The sequence below is a fragment of the Carya illinoinensis genome, chromosome 9 (genome assembly GCF_018687715.1).
Source record: "Carya illinoinensis cultivar Pawnee chromosome 9, C.illinoinensisPawnee_v1, whole genome shotgun sequence".
Lineage (NCBI taxonomy): Eukaryota > Viridiplantae > Streptophyta > Magnoliopsida > Fagales > Juglandaceae > Carya > Carya illinoinensis.
Genome location: NC_056760.1, coordinates 23,645,387 through 23,656,439, shown reverse-complemented (window position 1 = coordinate 23,656,439; position 11,053 = coordinate 23,645,387).

The window sequence follows — 11,053 nt, the reverse complement described above, 5'->3', positions numbered from 1 at the left end:
GAGCCAGGGTGTGCGGATGACCCCTAGGGGAGGTCATGGTGCATACGGATTAATTGGATAATGGTTTGAGATGGATATGGGCCAAATGTGACTTTTGGCGTGATATTTGGAAAGGATATGTTTTTGGGCCAAATGGGATTTTTGGCGTGCGTGGTAAAAATATGATTTTATGGGTTTTACGCATTTGCATCACTTCATGCATATTGTTTGAGTTCTATATGTTTTTATCCGGTGGTGTTTGGATTTTACTTACCTGCGGCACCATTTTTGGCTCCGTAGATTTTGGTGCAGAGATCGAGGATGAGGAGGAGGAGGCTGAGCCCGAGGAAGCGGCTCAGCCGGGGTGCTGAAGTTTATGCTTTGTATTTAGTTTAAAATTATGTTTGTGTCCTGTAATATTTATTTATGTATGTTTTGAATAGTTTTGTATTAAACAAGAAAAATTCTGGTACTTAGTTATTGACTTGCTTTTCGCTGCGTATTTCTCGTGCACATTCGTCGCTTTTTCACACACTTGGCACACGTCGATAGGATGATGACCCGTGATGTCATCATCCGGACGTCTCGATTTTCCCGTGATCGTGCGTGGGGATTTGGGGGCGTCACACTAATAATGAGTTTGTCCAGATCCTCTCCTTGCCAAATAACATCATCATTTTGTAACTTTTGGATGTTGTTCTTCTTTCTCCTTTGTGTTGCTTTTGCATGAAAGAACCTGTGTTTTGGTCCCCTTCCACCAACCACAAAGCTCTACACCTTTGCTTCCACTTAATCTCCTCCCACTCCAACCAGAGTTGAACTTCTTCCCTTGCCTTGCTAGCAACTTTCTTTGTCAATCCCTCGTGGATCCCTTTCTTGTAGCAGTTAGAGATTTTGTTGTGCCTTCTGAAGCTGTCTATGCAGATTACCAAAGTTATGTTTGTTCCAGAGCTCTAACTATTGACTGCATCCTTTTATCATAATAGCAACTTCCCCCATTGAACTCTGTGAAGTACCAACCCTCCAAGTCTCCTTTACAACCTGCTTACACCTTTTCTCATCAAGCCACATAGTCTCAAATCTAAAAGATTTTTTTTTTCTTGTTTTAACTCTACATAAACCTTCTAGCTCTACCCAAATAGGCAATGGTCAAAGTAGGTAATTGAATCATGAGTGACAGTAGAATGTGGATAGAACTGACACCAGTGTATATTTGTAATAAATCTATCGAGCTTCTCACAAACAGAAGCTGAGCCACCTCTATTATTGCACCAAGTAAACCTAGGGCCAGTGAACCCTAAGTCTCTAAGTTCACAATCAAATAACACCCTTCTAAATTCAGTCAACTGTTGTTCAAGCCTATTTCTTCCACCCCATTTCTCACTTTGAGCTAATATTTCATTAAAGTCCCCAAATATTAACCAAGGTTGATCTTCCCATCTCTTCAGATTTCAAATAAGAGCCCATCCCACCTTTTAGCAACATTAGATTGGTCATATATGCCTGTCATGAACCATTCTTTTTGAGGGACAGAATCATCAATATAAGTTTGGTAATGTGGGACTTTGAATAGTTCAACACAGTTAAGCTAATCTCTTGTTTCCAATGTAAAGCCAGCCCCCCACTATGTCCAACACAATTCACTAATAAGCAATTTACAAAACCTAACTTTAACTTACATTTTTCCATAGCATGTGCAGCAAGTCTTGTTTATTGAAGAAACAAGACATCAAGATTTTCCTTCTTAATCAACGCTTGAAGGGTTCTAATACCACGTGGGTTCCCAAGCCCATGGGTATTCTAGCTTAGAATTTTGATGGTTCCCGGCAGGGCTAGGAACCTGCCTTTATCGATGTAAGTTGTTGCTTATTTGATCCAACATTAACCTTCCTTTGCTGGGCCTTCAGACGCTTTGAAGTTCTTCTAGTTTCCTCATCCCCTACTAACTTATGTTTTCCCAAGATTTTCAAGTCAAAACCAAGGTCGTTTTGATAGTCACTCAGCAAAACTTTCCTCTTCCATCTTCGTGATCCCTCTGTGTGCTTTGGCAATCAGATACTTGTAACATCCAGGGCTAGTGCCAATCTTTTTTTAAAAAAATTTAGATTTTTATGTGCAGAAAGCCCATTTAAGTTTTTAAATAAATTTTTAAGTAGACTATGGGCCTAAAATCTTTGTTTTGGTGGATTATGATTTTTATTTGAGTTTGAAATTTAGGTTAAAAAATCTTTTTATGGGCCGAGATCATTTTTTTTTTTAACAAGTTGGATTAGTTTTTTGAGATTGAGTCAAGGTCCAAAATTCAAAGAAAATCCCTTTTATAAATTGCTTACGCTACCCAAAATGTGGGCCCAAATATTTAAAATGGGCCCTACCTGATCACCCAAAAGCCCAAGCCCATGAGATCAAGCAAACTCCATGTCGTGCAAGTTCCTTTGCATGCATGACTCCATCACTTCTGTTTCCTCCGCATTCACATTTCCCCCTCCTTTTGTTTTCCTCTAGGGTTTTTCCAATCACCTCTATAAATACATTCATGTCTTCTAGCTTGCATGTAGAAGTTGCCGCAGCCTTTAGTTTCCATAAATCCCTCCCTCACGTAACTGTCGCCTCCTTCCACCCTCAACCTCCAGCTAGCCTGTAACCCAAACTCATTCCCGTAAGCCACCATCAAAGATGTCTAGCCATAGTTTTTCTCAACTGCAATCACCCACACATGGCTTCATGCCGCCAGCCCCTCATCCATAATCTTCCACCTAGTGGACCATCACAACCACTTTGTCAGGCTCCTTGTTTTTACTGCAGCTCTATTTTTAGGCAAGAAAAATAGAGCACGGTTGTGCTCTCAAACTGTTTCTCGGTGCAGGTCTAGCATTGTCATCGCATCTCCACATTGTCTCTGTCGTGTCCCTTTCACTCAGGATCATGCCCAGCATCTATCTGTCTGAGCGTTTCCAACTCACTATCACACTTTTTCCTCTCATTTTTTCGTTGTCCAGCCAAACCTCCTAGCTCAACCTTGTGTTCCTCTCACTTGATGCTATAGCCAACTTCCAGTAGTCGTGTCTCTTTCTCTTGGTTTCTCGTCGACCAGCCACTCTGTCATTGAGTTGCATCACACATAGCCTCTCTCCACTAGATCCACCGTGTCGATGTTGAGTATTTTAGATGAGATTACAAATTACGTGTTCAATTGAAAATTTACTCAAGTTACATGAATTTTTATAGGTGATGATTGTTATTCGTTTGGCACTACAGTGAGGAAATTTTGAAAAGCTAAGAAATTTAGGTAAGCTGGGTTCCTATGGTAGACTTTGTATAAAAATAAAATGGACTAAGGTCAATTTTGAAAAATATGCATGTTTTGTTGTGAAAAGAAATTTGAAACAACCTCAGTTATTTGTTTTGCATTACTCATGAAATGTTGTATAAGAATAAAGTATTTTCTGGCATGATTAGTGTAGACATGCGCTATTTTGGCATTTTGTTTCTGAATTGTGCAAAAGAGAGCGAATATGAAATTTTGTGCATAAATTATATTTTTGTGATCTGATTCTATTATATTCTATACTCTGATATGATATGATGTGATTTCTAAATACCTCTAGCATTCTATTTCTATTTTTGTACCATTTTGACCTTACCACAGGTGTAAAATTGTGTCCTCTATTTGATTTGGTACCAACTTTTTTGTTTCCAATACACTCACTTTGTAAGCAAAGTGGTTTTTTGCATAGTTTTTCCTGTGTGCATACTTAAAACTTACCCACACAGGTTTTGGCAAGCCAAGATTGATCTTCTTACCCTGTAGTAAAGGCTTTGTCACATTCACATGCACTCTGACCCCCATAAACTCCCCACACGCCATCTCACCCTCCTCCAGATCAACTTCCTCAACTCTTCCTAAAGAATTTTGAATAAGATTTCCCATGTACTCATTCCTTGCCATTAATGGAAGCTTATGTAACCTAACCTAGAAAAGGGCATCTTCCAACTTGATCTCATGTATATGTTTGAAACCATCCACTTCACTCACCAAAACCAAGTGTTTAATGGTGGTACAATGAGCAAAAATTCTTTTAAAGAAAAAATCTAAAACTCTAAAATAGAAGTCCTAAATTTGTAAATACCTAAATGCTAATTATTTTTAATACACTTTTCAAACCATCCAATTGTGAAATGATCTATTGGAAAAATCTCTAGCCTCTGTGTGGTCACATCGATCCACCCTGGCATTGAATATAGTGGATCCAAGGTGTGTGCTAGAAAGACACTAGATTCAGTCATATTTTGCTAGGTCGGTGGCACTGCCTTTGGATCACCCACTTTTTCTTTTTCCTTTTTTGTAATTATAATTATAATTTTGTTGTAAATACATACATTTGGTGGATGACCATGCTGTAAATATTATTATCAATGTGAATTGGTTCATGTTGTGCACATGAATTGGTTTATGTTGTGTATGTGAATTGGTTGGCATAACAAACCGCCATAAAAGTTGCCTATAAAAGGGGGTCTTGATGATCATTCGTAACACACATAAAAGAGAAGAGTAGTGAATGATATTGAGTTCTTGAAAAGTCAAGTATTTTACAATCTCCTAATCTCCATTCTTCTCCTTTGCAATCTTTAATCCATTGGCTATTCTCTTTAATTTCATAATATGTTATTAACACAAGGCTCTGCCGATTCTGAAACTAGTGGTCTTCTATTTCAAGTAACTTTTTCAATATATTATACATATGGTCAGTTATACCACCTTATTATTATTATATGTGGTGAATTGATATTTCCATACTTTACATTTCAGTTATATATATATATATGTGGTGAATTAATATTCCCATATTTACATACAAGTTATATCTATTTATACTTGTTATGAATTATTGTTGATAAGGTTCATCTTGGAATAGAAATGGAGTATCCCTGAAGGCTCGCCCTAATTCAATAATTTTATTGAGTACCTCACAATAAAAAATCTATTGATTTTGTGTGATAGTTTAAATGAGTGATACGTGTCCCAGAAGACCATGATCTTCCCAAAAGCTCGTTATGATTGATGCACTTGAAATTATATAATTGAAATTGTGTAAAGAAAAATCACTAAAAAATATATGTTTGAAATGAAATACATAGCATATTGATATCTCGAACGTTCTCATGTAGTAACAATATCCAGTGTAAAAGTTTATAAGATATTTTAAATTGATATCTTGTATATTAGTGGCTGAACAAAATATTGAGCTTTTAATGAAAACTCAATAATCTCATCCAACCGATTCTATCTTATTCCTTGAAGTCAATGGAACCTCTCTTTATGATAAGAAAGAAAATTAGTTATGGAAGAAGACTTGGTAAAAGGAATTATTGTGATAAAAAGGAATGTACTTGTGGTACATCTAAACATTTAGTGGATTTAAGCATTTGCAAATGAAATGGGTTGAAATAAATTTTGCCAACAACAATGATCCAGAAAATCATCTAAATTATAATTGAGTTATTATCTTTTAATATTGTTTTAAGTCTCTCTTTTGCATTAATGATATTTTTGCGTAAATGCTTTATTTTAAATATTGTTGATAAATTTTGGATATTTATTTGAAGATATTCATCATAATGGTTATCATATTGAAACCATTATAGAAGGCAGTGATGGATATCCAAAAATTTGGGTCAGAAACTCATATTGGAAAAATTTCAAGTTTTCTCTTCGGGATTATATTATACAATTATTGAATCAAATATTATGATATTTTTATGCTTTTTCATAATTAACTTGATCATTTGGAAACAATTATGATAAGTAGAATAATTTTTATACGAATGTCCATTAAAGAACTAGAAGATTCTTTTACTATAAATTCGTCCCACCATGAATGGGAGAAAATTTGCTTGAAGCAACAAAATAAATAAGAAAAAATAATTCGACATTATCTTGATTATCATATATATTTATGTGAACTGAAAATTTAGATAATCATTCATTGTTACAATGATTGACGGACCAAGAAGATAAAAATATCTCATATTCTAGCTGCTAATATCCTAATGAGGATTGAAGTCCTTGAATGAAAATTAAGAAATGTAACAGTAAGATGAATATAAGAATATGCCTAAAAGCATGGGAGACCTATTGATACAAATGATAAAGTATCCCGAAAGAGAAAAGCACAAAGAAAAGAAATCGGTGCTGCTGAAGAGACCATACCCACAAAACAGGTAATAAGAACTATAAGATCCATCCAAACTTTTTGTACAAAATTCTCCTAAAGTAAAATCTCCTTAAGAGCAAACCTCCTGAAGTGGTATTTCATGAAATGTCTTCCCTTGAAGAGGGACATATATCTAAAAATAACGAAATCTCGATACATTTCATAAGCAATAGAGAATAATTTGATAGAAATAAACATTATTTTCGATAACATATTTCATATAAGATGACTCTTGATATTACAAGAAGTAATGAAGAAAGTGAGCCAAATATTGTCAAAGAATGTCGACGTAGAAGTAATTGGCCAAAATATAAAGCAGCTATTGAAGCTGAATTAAACTCGCTAGCAAAGCAAGAGGTTTTTTGACCATTCACACAAACACCAAATAATGTAATGCCTGTTGGATATTAATGGATATTTCTACAAAGGAAATGAAAATGTAATATATAAATTACGACCCGATTTCTCACAGAAACCATATATTGATATGCCCTGGAAGTGAAAGAAATTACATTGAGATTTTTAGCTTGATAGTTATAAAGAGTTTGGATATGCATGATTAACTACATATTATATGGATCACTAGATATGAAATGTGTGACGCCCCCAAATCCCCACGCACGAACACGGAGAAATCGATACGTCCGGATGATGACATCAAGGGTCACCACCCTATCGGCGTGTGCCAAGTGTGTGTATAAGCAACGAATGTGCACGAGAAACACATAGCGAAAAGCAAAGTCAATAACTAAGTACCAGAATTTTTCTTAATTTAATACAAAGCTGTTTAAAACATATATGATAAAATATTACAAAACACAAATATATTTTTAAATCAACAACAAAACTTAAACTTTAACTCAGAACTCCGGCGGAGCCGCATCCTCGGGCTCAGTCTCCTCCTCTTCCTAGAACCCTGCACCAAAATCTACGGAACCAAAAAAATGGTGCCGCAGGTAAGTAAAATCCAAACACCACTAGATAAAAACATATAAAATTCAAACAATATGCATGAAAGAAAAACTAATGTACATGTCCCATAAAACCATTTTTTCCACGCGCGCCAAAAACCCATTTGGCCCAAAAACATATCGCTTAAAACCAAGCCTCGCCATTATCCCAGATAATGGCCCAAACCACCATTTTCCCATAAAATGGATCAAAAGCCTCAACACATCCTCGCCATTTTCCCAGAAAATGGCCCGTATCCGAAAACCATAAAAATGATCCAATTATGCATGCACCATGATCTCCCCTAGGGATCATCCGCACATCTTGGCTCTGTGTCACACTGCAGGTAACGACTATGCATGTGAAACCTAAACGAGCGATGCCCAGACTCGTGCCTAGCGTGTACCTGGCCAAGCCATCCTCTAGTCCCACCACTCTAGGGACCACGGCGTTACCGTATCGTGCGATTCAGTCGTCTCCCTGCGACAACCCAGGAGATGTCACTCAGTATTATCCACTCCCGAGTGACCAAAGGAGCTCCACCGAGATAATAACCCATCCCGGCTTGGGCTTGTGAGACACACGCACCCAAAAACCATTTACGCCAACAAAACATGATTTTCTCACTTAAAATAAAATGCACATGTATGTAATATGTAACGCACGCCTCATGGCTCAAATAATCAAGCAGTCACAAACAACCAAAACCAAGCACTCCGTCCTCAAACCATCCGACCCCCAAACTCTTCGGACTCAGTCCGGAATTAGCCAACCAACAGCAAATATTTATTGTATGAACAAAATATATTTAAATCTAAAAGTAGAGTTTGAAAAATACTTACAGCGCTATACGGTATTTTTCAAAAGCTCGCAGCATTGCAAACGGCGGAAGAAAAGCAACGTGACAGTGTAATTTACACTGCGGCCATGGGTAATAAATTACCCACTTTCAAACAGGGACAAAGCAAGGCAAGAAATTGATAGGGAATAGTCTAGGGATGATTATGAAGCTAAATGAAACGAGTTTTGGATGTGGGTGGTGGTGGAAATGGCGGTCGACAGCCAAAAAGGGGCTGAACGGAGTTGAGCTCGTGAGAGCTGCTCCGGCAACGGATCAAGGCCGAAAATGGGTGGTTTGGGTTGGCAAGAGGTAGGGGAAGAAGCTGTGAAGAGATGGTGGCCGGAGGTGGTGTGACGGCGCCGGAATCGGTGAAAAACTGTGTGGCTTGGAGGAGCTTGTGGTGACTAACGGTGGCTCGGATGGAGGTGAAACTTGGTGGGGATGTTCACCGATGAGAGAGGAAGAAAACTGGGTGGGTGGTGTAGGTCACACCTCCGGCGATCGGCGGTTCTAGGCTACGAAAGCAACCGGCGACAAGGGAGAAAAACAGGCAGGTGTCGTGACTTCCAGGGGCTCGTGGCGGCTAACGGCTGGTCCGATGGCTCTGAAAATTGGTGGGGATGATCTCAGCTAGGAGGGGAAGAGAATGGTGGGGCTGGTGCACTACACAAGGGCCAGACGGCGGTGCACCGGGCAGTCAAACAGGCGGAGACGGGAAGGGGAAAAGAGAGCTGTGCACACGGGGAGAGAGAAACCGGGAAGGAAAGAAGAAGAAAAAGGAAATAAAGGAAAGAAAAGAAGAAAAAAAAAAGGAAAAAGGAAAAAAGAAAAAGAGAAAAGAAAAGAAATGAGGTCCAATCCTCACTCCGGAAACCAAAACAGGTCCGCCGAAAACGATATTAAAATCCGTAAAATGACTAAATAAATAAAACACAACATCAAATAAATTAAAAACAAATTAAAATACAATAATTTAAAATAAATAAACCAATATATTAATTAAATTAAGAACAACCCTTCAGTGAAAATACACGTAAAAGCGGGTCATCACATCCTCCCCCCTTTAAAAACAAATTTCGTCCTTGAAATTTGCAAGATCAAACACCAACTTGAAACAAGCTACATAATATCGCATAAACCACCTGTAACCAATATTAAGAAACGTATCGTCATTACTCAAACAAGTATGGGTACTGCTCCCTCATGTCCGCTACTCGCTCCCAATAGAAATCTTGAGTTAACGGATCTCCTCATGCCACCTTAACCAAAGGTATCATCTTGGACCTCAGCTGTTGCTCCTTCCAATACATGATCTGCGACGGAACAACCTCATAAATAAGGTCCGGTTGCAACTAAATACTCTCTGGGTCAACAAAGCGTGGCTCTTGTTGTCCAAAGCTCTTCTTCAAAGATGATATGTGGAAGACATCATGAATATCCTCAAAATATTATGGCAAAGCAACTCTATAGGCGACAAACCCTACCTTCTCCAAGATCTGAAAAGGGCCGACATACCTCGGATCCAGGTTCCTCTTTTTACCAAAACGCTTAACTCCTCTCATAGGAGAGACTTTGAGATAAACCCAATCACCTTCTTCAAAAGATAACTCTCTCCTCCTGGTATCAGCGTAGCTTTTCTGGCGACTCTGTGCTGCTGTTATTTTATCCCTGATGATTCGAACTTAGCTTTGCATCTCTTGAATTATTTCGGATCCAATTATCTTACTCTCCCTGACTTCATCCCAACACAAGGGCAATCTGTACTTCCTCCCATAAAGAGTTTCATAAGGAGCCATCTGAATGGTCGCATAGAAGCTGTTATTATATGCAAACTCTATGAGCGGCAAATGGTTTTCCCAACTCCCTTGAAATTCCATGACACATGCTCGTAACATGTCTTCAAGGGTCTGAATGGTGCGCTCTGATTGACCGTCTGTCTACGGGTGATATGCAGTACTGAACTTCAACTTAGTACCCAATTCTGCCTGCAAACTCTTCCAGAACTAAGACGTGAACCTTGGGTCTCGATCCGACACTATACTCTTCAGTATACCATGCAACCGCACTATCTCCTTGATGTACAAGCGGGTCAACTTACCCAAGGAATCAGTGTTATTAACAGGCAAGAAATGAGTACTCTTCGTTAACCGGTCAACAATCACTCAAACAGAATTTTTTCCACTAGGCGTCCTCTGCAAGCCCACTACAAAGTCCATCGTGATGTCATCCCACTTCCACTCAGGAATAGGGAGGGGTTGGAGCATACCTGTGGGGTTTTGGTGCTCGGCCTTAACTTGACGGCATGTGTGGCATTTCTCAACATACAAGGCAATATCCCTCTTCATTCCATCCCACCAATAATTTTTCTTCAAGTCTCGGTACATCTTTGTACTACCGGGATGAATTGAATAAGGGGCCGCATGAGCTTCTGCTATGATCCTCTCCTTGAATTCTGCATCTTTGGGGACTACCCTACGATCTCAGAACCGAAAAATTCCATCTTTATCCATACTATAGTGCAACGGCCCTCGAGATTTTCTGACTTTTTTTCTGATATCCAGCAGCTTTGGATCCTTCTTTTGAAGAGTCTTAAATTCCTCAAAATCAGTTACCCGAATATCAAGAACTGAAGATAAAATCTCTTCTTGCTGTGAACTTTCAATAAGGAGCCTTCTCATCCCACAAAGCAAAGAATCCAATTCTGACGGCTCGGCTTCATCTTCCAAGTGCGATTTTTAGCTCAAAGCATCAACAACTATATTTGCCTTCCCCGGATGATACTTGATCTCGCACTGGTAGTTACTAATTAACTCCAGCCATCGTCTCTGCCTCATGTTCAGATTCTTTTAGGAAAACAAGTGCTTCAAGCTCTTGTGATCAGTGTATACCTCGCAAGCTTCCCCATACAAAAAGTACCTCCAGATCTTAAGAGCAAAAACAATCACAGCCAATTCCAAATCGTGCGTTGGATAATTCTTCTCATGGTCCTTTAGCTGACGAGATGCATAAGCAACAACCCGTCCTTCCTGCAAAAGGACACAACCCAATCCGAATTTAGACGCATCGC